The sequence below is a fragment of the Sciurus vulgaris genome (assembly GCF_902686455.1).
Source record: "Sciurus vulgaris genome assembly, chromosome: 18".
Classification (NCBI taxonomy): Eukaryota; Metazoa; Chordata; class Mammalia; order Rodentia; family Sciuridae; genus Sciurus; species Sciurus vulgaris.
This window is the reverse complement of record NC_136479.1, coordinates 27311002-27327071: the sequence shown is the minus strand read 5'-3', so window position 1 is coordinate 27327071 and position 16070 is coordinate 27311002. Positions and strand designations below refer to the sequence as shown.

General features: G+C 42.6%; 1 protein-coding gene and 1 pseudogene across 2 annotated transcripts in view; one reads left to right on the top strand and one right to left on the bottom strand.

The window, feature by feature from the left end:
* Nucleotides 1–16070, top strand: part of LOC306649989 (guanine nucleotide-binding protein subunit alpha-12-like) — a 350618-nt pseudogene that overhangs the window by 29843 nt on the left and 304705 nt on the right. The window lies entirely within an intron of this gene.
* LOC306649987 (speedy protein E4A-like) overlaps nucleotides 1–16070 on the bottom strand; it is a 132571-nt gene that overhangs the window by 34091 nt on the left and 82410 nt on the right. The gene's annotated exons all lie outside the window — the stretch shown is intronic.

The following is a 16070-nucleotide window of genomic DNA, read 5'->3' as shown; positions in this document are numbered from 1 at the left end:
AACCAACTTAGATGTCCTTCAGTTGATGAATGGATAAAGAAACTGTGGCATATATATATACAATGGAATATTACTCAGCCATAAAGAATGATAAAATTATGGCATTTGCAGGCAAATGGATGAAATTGGAGAATATCATGTTAAGTGAGATAAGCCAATCTCAAAAAACCAAAGGATGAATGATCTCGCTGATAAGTGGATGATGACATATAATGGGGGGTGGAGGGGTTAGTGATAGGGTTAGGGTTTGGTTTAGGGTTAGGGTTAAGGAGGATGGCAAGAATGGAGGAAGGAAGGACTGTATAGAGGGAAAAGAGGGGTGGGGGGGAAGGAAAAAATAACAGAATGAATCAAACAGCCTTACCGTATGTAAATTTATGATTACACAAATGGTATGCCTTTACTCCATGTACAGAGAAACAACATGTATCCCATTTGTTTACAATAAAAAAATAAAGGAATTTATGAGGCTAGGCCCAGGCACCTGTGCTGTAGTGTTCCTCCATGTGACCTCATGCTGAAAGATCACTCTGCCATCTCTCTAGTATAACTGTTGTTGTATCAGACAGCATCCATAGGAGGAAAAGAGAAGTGGAGTTGATACCACACAAAACCTGTGAGTTTACTCTATTTGGGGGCAAGATACTAACATAGATGGCATGTAGCCAGAATAATCAGGGCTTTTCATGGTTTAGAAGAAAAACTTTAGTTGGAACAGAACATTGATATTTTTACATAGTTGTGTATTACTTCAGTACTAGATGAGGTCTGATAAAAGTCATTAGCAAACGTCATTGTGTGAAATCACAGAGTATCCTTACAGAAGCTAAGATGGCTCTGATGTTCTGGGCAATCTAATCTTATGGGACCCAAATGCAAGTGTGGCCTGTCACTGACTGGAACATGATGTGGCACGTGAGTGCATTGGAAAGCTGCCCACTAGAAGAGTGAGTGAACTGATTTGTTCTGGGTGGACTTACAGCTCTGTTGGTTGCAGTTATCATGAATGGAAACTGGATAAGCAGAGCTTCCTGGCAATGGTCTTCTATAGCGATAGGATCTGCTTCCTGACCCCCAGTTCCTTTCCCATCAGGGAGAGACCCACAGGGCTACCAGCCTAAGAGGAAGATGCCACAGAACACCCAGGTGTCTTGGAAGGCCTCTGGGGCCTCACCCAAGTATGAACATTACAATTGCCTAATATGGTAGACACTCACTGCCAGCACGTTGGATCAGCTAAGTTCATTTTATTTATATTTGGTATGGGTAGAGTAGAATCATGGAAGAGATCAAAATGCAACCCAAACAGATGTGCCTGTCAATAAGTTCTAACAGTGTATTAAAAAAAAAAAAAAAGACTTAAGAGCCCTAATGTGGAAGCAATCCAGTGCCTGTGGATGGATGGATGAATGGATGGATGAACAAAAGGTGCGCTCCATCCACAAATTCAACTGTTAACCTTAAAAAGGAAATGCTGACATCTTCCACCAATATAGGAGCTTAAGGAAAGTGCACAAATGAAATAAGCCAGATACTGGGACAAATACTGTGAGTCCACAGTATGTAACGCATACATGGCACTGAGAGTTGTTACATTCATAGAGACAGAAAAAGTACAATGGTGGTCAGCGGGAACTATGGGAGGAGAAGCAGGGAGTTTGTTTTCCATAGGTGCAAAACCTGGTGGGACGATGAAAACGCTCTGAAGATGGGAATGTGATCGTGATTGCACAAGGAAAACCTACAGTCATGCTTCACGTGATGAAATTTTAGCCAGTGATGGACCAATGCAGCACTACAAGAAAGGACTCCATAACATGATGTCCCATGGTGATGTCACAGCCATCTCAGTTGGTGCCATGACTGCACAATGATGAAACCAACTAATAACAGAATCTGTCAAAAAACCTCCCTCACAAGTGACACGGCTGAACTAAATGCCACACAGAACTCTATACTTCACAATGGTCACATGTTTTGTTTTGAATATATATTTATTCACAACGTTTGGTGACAGAGACAAAGCATGACTCAGTTAGAGGACTAAGGAGATTTGTGAGCAACTCCCCAATTCCATCAGGTACCACATTGTAGCCAATGTACTTCCCCCTTCTCAGGAGAAAACAATATCTGGAATTGTAGCATATTCCTTTTTTTTTTTTTTTTCCTACATGTGAAATTTTTCTTTAAGGTACATAAGTGGTAGTGAAATATATAGGTCAAGAGCCATACTGGGAATCCCAAATTTGCCAAGTAAGTGAGATTAATTAGAATTGAGAGGCAGACTTTTAATCTATAAACTCCCAAAATTGTAGACACCAGGTGAAGAGTGTGTGAGCACATGCAGTTTTGTATTTTAGGTCATCAAACTTTCTCCCAGACTCAAGGATGCCTTAGGATGTGTCCTCAGGACAGATTCCTGAAGACAGTAAAGGCCAGTGATGTTTAGCAGAACAGCTTTGAAAACCAAGGGTTTTCATTTAACTTTTTCAGCTGACAATTCAGTGTGCCTCGTCTTTTGTGTATACTTATTATCTTCCCCTTGAGAGGACTTATCATCTCTGCTCTTCCTAAATTTCCTTGGCATCCTTCTCCCTCTTATGCCAGACTGAGCTCTGAGGTGGGAATGTGCAGAGAGGAAAGGGCAGACTCCAGGGGCCTGTGGCAGCACAGTGGGCAAGTTTCTCCTCAGGGCTGATCACTGCAGATTTCTCCTCTGTGTGGAGAGGTACAAAAGGGCTCAGGTTCAACCAGATTCCAGAGGGTTTGCACAGATCCGAGCCTAGGTTTTGTGGAAGAGAAGCAAGTTTGGGAGAACTCATGACCACTTATCAACTGTGCATCCATTCTGAGGACCAGGATTCCCAGTCTAGCACCTCAGAGTACTACCTGGAGATAGTGGCGAATGACAAAGTCCCAGGACCACAAGAAGAGGGAGCTGGAGTGGGAAGAGATATGAGACAGTGGATGGCATTGAACAAGGGGTGGAGAAGCCAGGAGAGGTGGACTAAGGAAGCCCAGTTTGGGAGAAGGAGAAGACAGGATGTAGGACAAGGAAGTCCACACAGAAGGACAGGCTGTAGAGAGAGGAACTGGGTTTGGAGATACGATCCAAACAGAGGAAAGGGACAGAGGGGATGTAAGCAGGGTCACTCTCCCCAAAAGAGAAATTTTGCATAATGAGGATTAGCTTTTAAAAACAGGAAGATGGGACTATGGAAAGGAGAATCTGGGGCAGATGAATATCAGCAAAGGCAAAAGATGGAACGATGGCTGAGGAGAAAGCAAGAGCTGAAGTGGTCCGGGTTTTCTGGTGGTGGACTGGGCTTAGATGGTGAAAGGCTGAATACTGAACAAAGCACCTTTTCTCTGGTTTCTTTACTCAGCCCTAGCCTCCCACCCCAGTCATCCAGGCAGAAGAGGAACATGGGTGATCACTGGATTCAAAGAAGATGAATGTGGATCTGCCAGAGTTTTCTGACTTGACCTGGAGTGTAGAACCCAGGATTCAGACTAAGTCTTCTGTCCAGAAAAGAGGTGCAGTTTTCAGATTCAGAAGTGGAGGTGGAATTCGTCAGTGTTTTCTGACTTGACCCAGAAGGTAGAACACCCAGCCTTCACACTGTCCTCTGTACCAAAAAGAAAAGAGTAGTCATGTGATTCTGAGAAGGAGGAGGAAGTGGACTTGTCAGTTTTCTGACTTGACTGAGAGGGTAGATCCCGGTCCTCAGACCCAGTCCTCTGTCCTGAGCAGAAAGAGAAGCAGTCATGAGATTCAGAGAAGCTGGAAGTGGGTCTGTCCAAGTTTTCTGACTCAACACAGACGGTAGAACTTGGGCTTCCACTTCAAAGCTCTGGCCAGAAGAAGAGGGTCATCGGAATCTGAGGAGGAGCTGGAGGATGTGGGCCTTGAGCCTAAGCACCTCTGGGTGGTGGAGACACTGTGAGCTCAAGATGAAGTTTTGACAGAACACAGCACGTTTCTTGAGGAAACTTAATAAAGATGAACATCTTTGCACCTTCATGATGCATGTGACCATATCAGTCTGGACTGCTTCTTTGCTGTCAATAACAGGATTCCAGGTAATTGACCAAATATCTTACCTGTGGGAAAAAATCTCCAATTGCTTTTCATGTTGGAAAACAACAGAGAAGGTAGCAGATCCTAAGCTAGCAACTGGAAGCAGAAAACACAGGGAGCACACGGAGGGAGGCAACCCAGGAGGAGTACAAAGAAGAAAGAAAATTCTATGGGAACCTGTATAAAAATCCTAAATCTGAAATCAAGGAGAAGTGTCTCACAGGAGACGCTTTCCTGGTAATGGTCCAAAGATGGGACACTCAGGGATAGGTGGAGTTTGCTAGCTAAGTTATTATTTGGAGTCTTTTCCACAACCTCTAATTGCAGTTTCACATAACAGAAGGACGATCCAGATGGTTGTGATGAACTAGAAAAACATGAAGGGAAATGAAGGTTCTCTAAACAGAAGGGCACAGAGAGGAACAAGCTACTAGCGCAGCCCCTCAACAACTGCAGAAAAGCATCTTGGGAGATGGGAGCAGCAGAGAGTCGGGGAGCAGCTGGGGAAGAAAGCAGATGAAGCAAAACATCAGCCAGAAGTAGAACAAAGCTAAAGAGAGGTGGCAACAGTGCCAGCCGTGAGATGTGAATGGGTCAGAGAGAGTGGGGAGCGTGTTGAGGGGCAGGAAAGGGTGACATCTGGAATGCGCCTAAAACCAGAGGGATACGTTGAGAGAGGAATGGTGGTTGAGTGGGTGGAGCAACTGAAGAGGATCCATGAAGGGAGGAGCCACTAAAAATCAGCACTGTCGTCCAGCATGGTGGTGCAAGCCTGTAATCCCAGTGGCTTGGGAGGCTGAGGCAGGAGGGTTGTGAGTTCAAGGACAGTGTCAGCAACCTACTGAGACCCTGTCTCAAAATAAAAAATAAAAAGGGCTAGGGATGCCGCTCAGTGGTAGAGTACCCCAGCGTTCAATCTCCAATACCAAAAACAACAGTAACAACAAGAAAACCAGATGGGCACTGCACAAAGCAATTCTGATGCTTGTCAACTGCATGGAGGTGAAATGCTACAGGCTGAGGCACAGGCCTCACTATACTGCCCACACTTCAGATACAAGCTGCAAGCTCTGTGCTTCCCATACCACTCACCCCAGGTCCAAAACCATCCTTGAGTCCAGACTCACATGTCCCTGATCTTAAACTCGACATGCCTGATATTTGATTGCTATTCCTCCTTTAGCCTAACAGAACCACTTTGCAGTACTGGCCACAATCACCAAAGCAATAAGCAAACCAGGCAATGTATGTTCTACTTATATATTTCATTACAGGAAAGCACACAGCACAAGAGGTGTCAGCAATAGCCTGACTTGGTTGTTCCCAGTTCCCAGCTGGGAACTCTGAAATTCCTTTCTCCACATTAACACATTCTAGGAGAGGAGAAACACCTTCCTGAGAAGGGATGGATAGCTTACCTGGAAAATGTGCATCTTCTGAATTCACAAAAACTCACAGCAGCACTATAACTGCTTCCTTTAGTATCATCACCTGTACACTAAGATGATGATGGTCCCCATCACATACTGGACCATCACCAGGAAGCAGGGGTGTTACAGAAAGCACTTAATGCAGCTTTGTGGATCCCACCCCTATCGATGGCTTATCACTTTCCAAATTAGGACAGCAAATAAAACACAAGTCAAAGATTTTCCTTCTTGGCTGGTTCATCCCCAATCTTATTCTTCCCATTAAAACCAAACCAAACAATCCTCTCTTGACCTCAAGTCCTTCTGCAGCTACTGACCAAATCCTCTTTTCTCATTGGGTCAACATTCATTTTAACATTTATTATGAATAGATCAAATCCAGTCCTACCACTCTCTCTCAAACGCCTCCAGATCCAGCTAAACAAATCCTCAAGGAGTCATAGGACCTCCCCGGGACTGAATCCCATGACCAGTTCTGTCCTTGGGCTTGACTATGAACAGCCTTTGATATAGTTCCTCCTCCATCCCTGTCTCCTGGAACTTCATGCCTCTGGTTCTCACTCCTGCCTTACCACCAGCCCCACCCAGTTCCTCCTCCTGTAGCAGACTTTGCACATGGGAGAGTCCTGACGTCACCCCCTTGCCTACCTCCCAACACAGCTTTCTATGCTGACCGCCAGGGCAGCTGTCCACTGAAGTCCCAACACAAGCCCTGCCCTCTTGCTATCTCTGCTTTACCTCATGCTAACAGATCCAATTCAAAATGACAAAAACCCAATTCTGGCATTTTCTTAAATCTGATTTTCCCACCATCTCCCCACTCCCAATTTAATGGTAATCTAATTTTCCTGGTCACTCAGGGAGCCTCCAAAGAGCTTTCCACATGGGGACAGTATGATTGAAGTATAGTTTCAGGATAAATACTCAAGGCAGAAAAAACACTTGAGCCAGTGATGGAAAGCAGCAGCAGGGAAAGGGAATTTCTGCAAGAGTTCACAGAAACAAAAGCAAGAACAAACCCAAAAACTGTGATAATGGTAACAAGGAGAGAGGAAGGGGAAAGGATAAAAATAACTTTGAATATAACACTAGCAAACTTGAACAACTGCCTGTGACAACAGTGAATGAGGGAGTTTATTGGGATCCCATTTTCTGGACAGGGTCAGAGGCTGCACAATGCATCAATGAACAAATAGGGACAAGAGCAGAAGGCATAGGCGAAGGCCAACAAAAATGATTGGGATCTTTTGCATCTATTAGTTTCAGGTGTCCTCTGGACGTACCCCATGGAGAAGTGAACAGTGGCAACTGGTCCCCTTTGGGAAACCAACATGGACTCGTGGTCACAGCACAGGTGAGATCAGACAGGAGTTAAGGAGAGTCGTGAGCTATTGGCACATGAACAACATATGAAGAAGGCAGGAGAACTCCTCAGATTCAGGAAGAGGACAAGAGAAATGGGACAGAAAATGACAGAGGAGATTGTGGAGTGGTGTAAGACAAGAATGGCAATTAGCCACTGGGTGTGTATGTTAGAAACACCCAAGTGTACATGAGGCCACTGGAAACCTTTACCAGAACAGGATCAGGGAAGCGGCAGGGACAGAATGGAGACTGTGGGAGGCGGGATAAAATGGAAATGGGAAATAAGGACACACTCGCCAGGGATTCCTACTGCACTGCCTGCTGTACAACCCAGATCAACTAGCAGAGAAATAATTAGACTCAAGGGTGAGGCATTCCTTCAGCTGATCCAGGCCTTATCCCTGGATGGAGCAATAAAAATAATGTTTTAGTCACCATAAAGATCATGTGTGCTGAGTCCGTGTCCTGGACATAAGCTGTCTGTTCAGAGGACAAATAATGTATCAGTGACAGAGGCTTATTGGTTATTATTTGGGAAAGCTATTCCCAATCACATCAAAGAAATCTTTAGCGTCTACAAGAAAAGGAACATCCCCACTTATGTTCAATGTAAGTCAAGGAAAGTAGGACATTAATAATTATTTGCTATGAATGCCAAGAATAGGAGACATGCATGTACTCTGGTCTTAAGAATGCTTTAAGGATCATGCCCTCTACACATGTGACCATGACAAAATAATTGGGTGCTGATCACTACACTGTTTAGACCATATTTTAGACTATTTGCCTCCTAAGGAGTAGCGTGTAAGGAGAAGTGCAGAATAAACACAGGATTAGAAAAACTCACCAGGGATTCACTCATTTCCTGTTGCTCTTGGAAAACATGGAAGATTGTGGAAGCAGATGCAGATCTGAGGATGGAAAATGCAAGTGCTATTGTTATGAGTGATCTGGCCTGCCACAGCAGGGGTCTTGTGCAGAAAAACCTACCCCGAAAGTTCCAGGACACCTCATGGAGACTGTCCCATTAGGCCATCCCCACCTACATGTTTGTAGTGGTGAATGAGTAGGTGTGAGTCTCATGGTGAATGAACTTCAAATCCAGATGACAGCATCTGCCATCATTTAAATGTCAGCTAAAAAAGGAGCTTTAAAACCAAGGTACAAGTGCAGACCGAATAGCCCATCTCGTAGAGTGCTTGCCTCTCATGCGGGAGGCCCGGGTTCGAATCCCCAGCACTCTGAGATTCTGGAAATAAAACCAAGGTGCAACACAGCATTAATCCTTTAAAATGACCAAACAAGGATTTTTTTTAATAACACAGTTAATCAGCCTTTCATTCCTATTATACAAATCCCCAACAAGCACAATTTAGAGGTGAAAACGTTATTTAGGGGTCACAATTTCATAGGTCTCAGTCCATGATTTCCCAAGCCTATTATTCTGGGGCACAAGTGAGACATCATGGAGGTAGGGCCTGGTGTTCAGTACATGGCAGTCAGGAAGCAAAGAGAGTAGCTAAGGCACCAGGGACAAAATAGAAAACACAAAGGCATGTCACCCCCAGGGACTATTTTCTCTACCATCCCTCATCTGCCTATCCTTAACACCCAGTACAGTATTTTCAAACTGTAATTTCTAACTCTCACAATCTAATCATTTCACCTGTGAACAATGTTACTTGATCTCATGAGCTCTTAGGGACACCTCATATTCAAGCCATAACAAACATTAAAATACAACACTCCAAATCTCTGTTCTACTTTCACCTTGGGCGCTTAAGAGGTGCAAGTCTTTAGTCAACCCCAACAGCACACTTGACCCTGCTGCCAGAATAGCATGAAAAGATAAAACCTATTCACTCACTTAATAAGGTTTCTATGACAATATGGGTTTGTCCTAAGGAAATTGTTGTGTCCTAAAACAATGTGATTTATTTACTTCATGGTCTCAGACCTGAAGATCTCAGGACTTTAAAGAATTCTCAGACAATTATCCAAATTCCTGAAAAATCACCTGGCCAAAATGATAGACAAGAGTGGCAAATGCTAAAAGCAAAGATATTCATTTTATCTGACTCAAATAAATCATTTTACTGGAAACAAAGAAATTTAAGTCCTAAACTGAGAAACAGGATGGTATGAGTCAACTTGGAAAAATGCACGAATCAAAGATAAGTTTTTCCCAGGTAATATGAAGATATGATAGAGTACCAAGCGTCTTAGACGCTTCCTGTAACTTGCAAATAGTGAAGTTAACCTAAAAGAACAAGGAGAGAAGGACATCAAAGATCTTTATTTTTCCAAAAGTCATGATGAGACAAATATCATAGTACATTATCACGTGTTAAAGATGCCTGGTGTGTCCTTAGGTATCAGGCAATAGAAAACATTTTCCTCATGAATAAAGGGTGATTCACCTTCTCTAGATCCATACTTTGATCTGGAGGGATCATTTTGGAAATAAGATTTCAATTTCTTTTTTAAAAAATATTTTTATTAGTTGTTGATGAAACTTTATCTGTACGTGGTGCTGAGAACTGAACCTAGTGCCTCATACATGTGAGGCAAGTGCTCTACCACTGAGCCACAACCCCAGCCCTTGATTTCTTTTTTAAAGTAAAAGATGTATACTGATTTTATATTCTGCTACTTTGTTGAATTCATTTACGAGTTCTAGAAATTTTCTGGTGGAATTTTTTGGATCTTCTAAATATAGAATCATGTCATTGACAAACAGTGGTATTTTGAGTTCTTCTTTTCCTATTCATCAATTTCCTATTCATCAGTTCATCAATTTTGCTAAGGGTTTATCAATTTTAGTTTTTTCTTCAAAGACCAACTTTTTGTTTCATTAATTTTTTCAATTGTTTTGATTTCACTGATTTCAACTCTGATTTTAATTGTTTTCTGTCTTACACTGATTTTGGTGTTGATTTGTTCTTTTTCTAGGGCTTTGAGATACGATGTTGGATCATTTATTTGTTGACTTTTTTTCTTGTAATGATAAGCTCAGTGCAATGAACTTTCAGCACTGCTTTCATAGTGTCCCAGAGATTGATATGTTGTATCAGTGTTCTCATTTACCTCTAAGTATTTTTAAATTTCCTCTGCTATCCATTCATCATCCAATAGCATGTTATTTAGTCTCCAGGTGTTGGAGTTGCTTATATTTTTTATTTTCCTGTTGATTGCTAATTTCATTCCATTATGAGCTGATAGAATGCAGGGTAGTATTTCTATTTTTATTTTGTATTTACTAAGAGTTGCTTTGTGGCATAACATATGGTCTGCTTTGGAGAAGGATCCTCCTGTGTGTGTGTGTGGGTGTGTGTGTGTGTGGTGTGTTGGGGATTGAACTCAGGGCCTTGTGCATGTGAGGCAAGCACTCTACCAACTGAGCTATATCTCCAGCCTGAGTATTTGCTTCTTGATGGATGAAATACTCTATATATGTCCATTAAGTCTAAATTATTGATTGTATTATTGAGTTCTGTAGTTTCTTTAATTTTTGTTTGGAAGATCTATCCAGTGGTAAGAGAGGTGTGTTAGTCACTCAGTATTACTGTGTTGTGGTCGACTTCATTCATGAAATTGTGAAGGGTTTGTTTGATGTATGTAGATGCTCCATTATTTGGGGCATAAATATTTGATTGCTACATCTTGTTGATGTATGATTCCCTAAAGCAGTATGAAATGTTTAGTTTTCCAGATGTGTGCTCTCATCTGTGAGGGAGTGGAGAGGGCCTGACTTGGGAGGAAACTGTACAGCAGGTGAATTGAAGGCTCCAGTAGCAAGCCATGCTTTAGCTCCAGTTGTCATTTATTGCTTAGTTGTCCCTTATTGCTGTGTGACTGCAGCAAATTTCTGAGTACAGTTTCCTTGTCTAACAAAAGGGGGACTAAGTTTGAAATTGAGCTCCCTATCTTTCCCAGAATCCCCTCCTGACAAGTTTTAACAGAGTTTGGATGACAAAGGAGAGAGATTCACAAGGACCAGCTCCTCAATCACAGAGCAAACAAAGAGGGTGAATTTGCAACTGAGAGGCAATAAATGCATAATGGTTATACATTTACATCTATACATCAAAACATTCAGCACTTCATTCCTTTATTAGACTGATGATATTCCTTCCCATGGATAAAATACATTTTGTTTACAAATTCATTTACTGATGGACATTGGTGTGTTTTCCCCTCTTAGACTATGGTGAATCACGCAGCTGTGAACGTGTGTACAGATCCTTGCTGGAGTCCCTACTTTTAGTTCTGTGAATATATACACTGAAGTGGAATTGCGGGATCATAGAGAGAGTATGTGTTTAGCTGGACAAGGAGCCAACAAATTGTCTTCCACCATTTTACATTCCCACCACTCATGTGAAGGGAGTTGCAGCTTCTCCACATCCTTGCGAACATTTGGTATCTTCCATCTCCTTTGCCTTCACCATCCATCATAGCTGTGATGTGCTTTCTCAAGGTGGTTTTGGTTTGCATTCTGCATCAATTTTGTCTCCTCTTTGCAAAGAGATCGTCCACTCTGACATACCAAATCAATTCATGATTGTTTGTACGTTAACTTTGATGAACTTCTTCATTTTTCTGAGATAGAATCGATTTTCCAAACAAGTTGGTAAATGGTCCCTTTTAGTCACAGGCTTGAACCCAATCTTATAACATACCATACACGCCTATGCACAGTTCTGTTGTTAAGATATGAGAAATTACACTGCATTTATGTATGATCTGTCAAAATGTATAAATGCATTCTACTGTCATGTATAAGTAATTAGAACAAATAAAAATTAATTAAAAAGATATGAATGGACTGGCACTTTTATGGTATTTTATAGCACTTGGTTTTATTTATTTCTTACCTATAGTTGTCACATTGTTTCCATTCATGTATCTACATTTTGGGGTTAGGATTTATATTTCAGCTGATTTTTCATACGCTTTGCCAAATTCACTCCAAAAGAACCCACTGATAAGATGATAAAGCTGTAGTCTGTATCTCTTGAACAAAACTAACATTTGTCCAACTGCATTCACAGATGTGTAAAATAGATCTAAGCTTCTGAACTTCTGTTATCCAGCCTCCTAAACCTGAATTCTAAATCTGACTGGACTTGACTCGTGGGAATAGAACAGATTTTCCTTAGGTTTAAGTAAAAATCAAACACTGGTGAATTAGATTTGTTAGAATCTGTTATCTCTGCTTTTCCTATCTATAGCATCCTTACCACTATCCAAAGAGCAGCAGCAGATGAAGTGCACCACTCCCTAAGTGTGCTTTGTAAAGCAGAAATCAAGAAAAACGACATGTCACTTATTAGGCTTAGCGGTATTTCCACACCTGGAAAACTCATCCTGGACACGAAGGACAGCACATATGCAGAGTCACAGACACGAAGTCCCAGCAGCTCGCTCCACTAGGAAGACAAGGCGAACACAGGGCCGTTGCTAACATACCTCATTTTGGCCACTAGCATCGTAAAATGCTGTTGTGCATGCATTTGCACATAACAACAGACATCTCCCAGCCAATCTCAGTAAGACATTTGGGCTGACTGATGGGTTGGAAAATACAGTAAATCTAAATCCCCAAATCTTTCACTGATTACCATTAATGATTTAAAATCAGGATGGGCGAGGGACAGTGGTTTGTGTCTGCAGTGTCCCCTAAGGCCCATGCATTGAAGGATTGGTCACCAGGTGGTAGTGCACTTAGGAGGTGGTGGAAACTTTAGAATGTGGGGTGTAATATCAGGAGGTAGTCAAATCAATGAAGGTGTGCCCTGGAGGAGGGATCGGGACACAGGCCCCTTCCTGTTTGTCTCTTTCCTTCTTGACTGCCATGAGGTCAACGGACCTCCCATGCTTCATCACTCAACTATGATATTCTGGGCCCTAAGCAGTAGAACAAGCAACCATGGACTGAAATCTCTCACATCATGAGCCACAATAAACTTTCTGCTTTTCAAGTGGGTTATTCAGGTATTCTGTCACAGAAAACTGACCAATGCACTCTATTATCCCATGGAAATATCTCAGACATCTTAGTGGCTTGAAATGAAAAAGGTGTCCTTGTGCACACTATGTCCTCAGTGGATGTGCAGGCAGTCTAGCATTGGGTCCTAGAGGAACACAGGCTGGTCAAATGGCTGCCATTCCAACCTAGGGGTGGCTACGCCAGAGAGAGAAGAGGGCTTTCTGCATGTTTTATATTAGAAATTAACTCCACTTGAGCTAACGAAGGTGATATTGACTCTACAGTTGGGAAATATAGACAGCTAGAGCACACAAACATGTGGAGCACACTTGGGTGGAGAGTTTGGGGCACCCCCATGTGCTAGCCCATGCCTTTATATGGAATCATGTCAGTCCTTGAATTCCCCATGACTTTCTCATGATCGAAAACATCAACACAGCCTTGAATTAAACAGTCAGGCTTTTTCAGATAATCATCCATCATCAGGCCAGGTAGTATGACACTGTGCCCTGTCATCTAATCTTACTTACGTAGTAGGAAGTAGTGGTACATCCCAGTGAGTGGGCACAGAACCCATGCTGATTTCCCAGTTTTCCCAGCTCATCTGGGACAGTCCACTCATTTAGCAAAAATGGGACCATGTCTAGCACTGCTTGCTGGGAGTGGCTGGCCACGATGTTACCAGCCCTTGCTAAATTGAGCATGGCCTGGGTCTAAACCCTTGCTGAGGGAGTGAAGATGACAAAAGAGAGAGAGAGACCACATGTCCACCTCCAGGGGACACCTCTCTGTGTGCTGCTCTGCATCAGGTAGTGAACAGAAGCCTGCTTGGATGTCTAGGACGCAAGTGAAGCAGGGCAGAGTCAGAATTTGCCTGGGTTTCAGTTCTCACCTTCAACTGTGCACTCACCAAGTTCAGACAGACTGGATTCTCTGCATCTCACCTCTCTCAGGTGCTCTGCACCATGACCTCCAGCTACCATGTCTCCTTAGACACCCAACTCTGTCTTTCTACTCAAGGAAACTGCTGGCTCCCTTGGGTCCCCTCTGACTCTATGTCCAAAAATTTCCCACCTGGACAGTGATCTTGGCTGGCCTTTTCTCATGGATCTAAATTGTTAAAGACTTATATTCCATATATTTTGCCCTCTTTTAAACCTGATTGTTCTTGGACAGGACATCTCCAGTCTGAGATCCAAGTTTGGCAATTGTGGCAGAAGTCCATCTTTAGCACTCATTCTCTCTTTCCTGTCTTTCCCTGGTTCTCTGGGTCACAGAACAGGCATTTCTTTTCAAGGTCCAAAGACCTTGACTTCCCTGGGGATAAGGGAAAGTGAGAGGAGCAGGATCAGCATGGTATAGTGAACCTACTGGGGAGGAGGTAGATGGAGCTTCCTTGGATGACTCCTTTTTTTTGGTACCAGGGATTGAACTCAGGGGCACTCAACCACTGAGCTACATTTTCAGTCCTTTTTTGTATTTTATTTAGGGACAGGGTCTCACTGAGTTGCTTAGCACCTCATTGTTGCTGAGGCTGGCTTTGAACTCTCAATCTTCTTGCCTCAACCTCCCTAGCCACTGGTATTCCAGGCATGTGCTACAACACCTAGCTTCTTGGATGACTCCTATTCTTGTAGGCTCCAAAGCATAGTGAGTTCATGTCACCAAGCAGGAGGACATCAGGGTGTTTCAGAATGTCCCATCAATGAAGGACTTGAGACCGGGCACAGCCCTGCCTGTCAGGCCATTATCATACCTCACCTTCCCACAAAATGTTGCTTTTTATTTCCTTCTATACTGATGTCAATTGCTTTTCTTTCTTTTGGCACCAGGGATTGAACTCAGGGGTTCTCAACCACTACCCACATCCCTAGCCCTTTCTTATATTTGCTTCAGAGATGGGGTCTTGCTAAGTTATTTAGGGTCTTGTGAAGCTGCTCAGGCTGACTCTGAAATCATGACACTCTTGCCTTAGCTTCCTGAGCTGCTGAGATTATAGGCATGTGCTAGAGCATTGCTCCTGATTTCTCTTTCTTTAGGAAATAGAAATAGAGAGATACTTGAAATTTTAAAGTACTGTGGTTGAAACACTGTCATTCCAATTCAAGTAGAATCTGTGAGGCATGGGCCAAAAACTGTACTGTAGTGTTCCTACATGTGACCTCATGCTAAAAGGCTCGTATTTGCAAAGCACATCTATTCACTCTGTTGTCTCCTCAGTATAACAATCATCATTGCTTCATCAGACAGCATCCATAAGAGGAGAAGATGTGAAGAGGTGAGGGTACCTATCACACAAAACCTGGGCTAGTTACTCCATTTTTTTTTTTTGGTGGTGCTGGGGATTGAACTCAAGGTCTTGTGCATGCAAGGAAAGTGCTCTACCAACTGAGATATTTCCGCAGCCCTAGTTACTCCAATTTAAAACAGGGTAATCACATATATTAAGTTGGACTCTGCCTATCATCAAGAATACACACAATAATAAATGTTGGTGAGGATGGAGGGAAAAAGGTAGGCTCACTCATAGCCAGTGGGACTGCAAATTGGTGCAAGCATTATGGAAAGCAGTATGGAGAATCCTAAGAAAACGTGGACTGGAACAACCATTTGATCCAAAATACTCACTCCTAGGTTTGTACCCAAAGGAACTAAAATCAGCATACTGCACTGATGCAGCCACATCAATGTTTACAGCAGCTCAGTTCACAACAGCTAAACTATGGAACCAACCTAGCTGCCCTTCAACAGATGAATGGGTAAAGAAACTGTGGTGTATAGATACACCATGGAATATCACTCATCATTAAGGAAGAATGGAATTATGGCATTTGCTGGAAAATGGATGGAAGTGGAGAATATTATGGCAAGTGAAATAAACCAATCCCAAAGAACCAAGGGCTGAATGTTTTCTCTGATATGCAGATGCTAATTCACAATGAGGGTAGGGGGAGAATGGAGGTGTTTTGAAATAGAGAGAAGTGAAGGAGGGGAGGGAAATGGGGTAGGAAAGGTAGTAGAATGACTCAGATATTACTACCCTATGTGCATATATGATCACACGACCTGTGCAAGTATACATCATGTACAACCAGACGAATGAGAAGTTATATACTGCTGACGTATGATGTGTCAAAATAAATTCTACTTTCAGGGGTAACTAATTAGAACAAATAAAAAATATTTTTAAAAAAGAACTCTG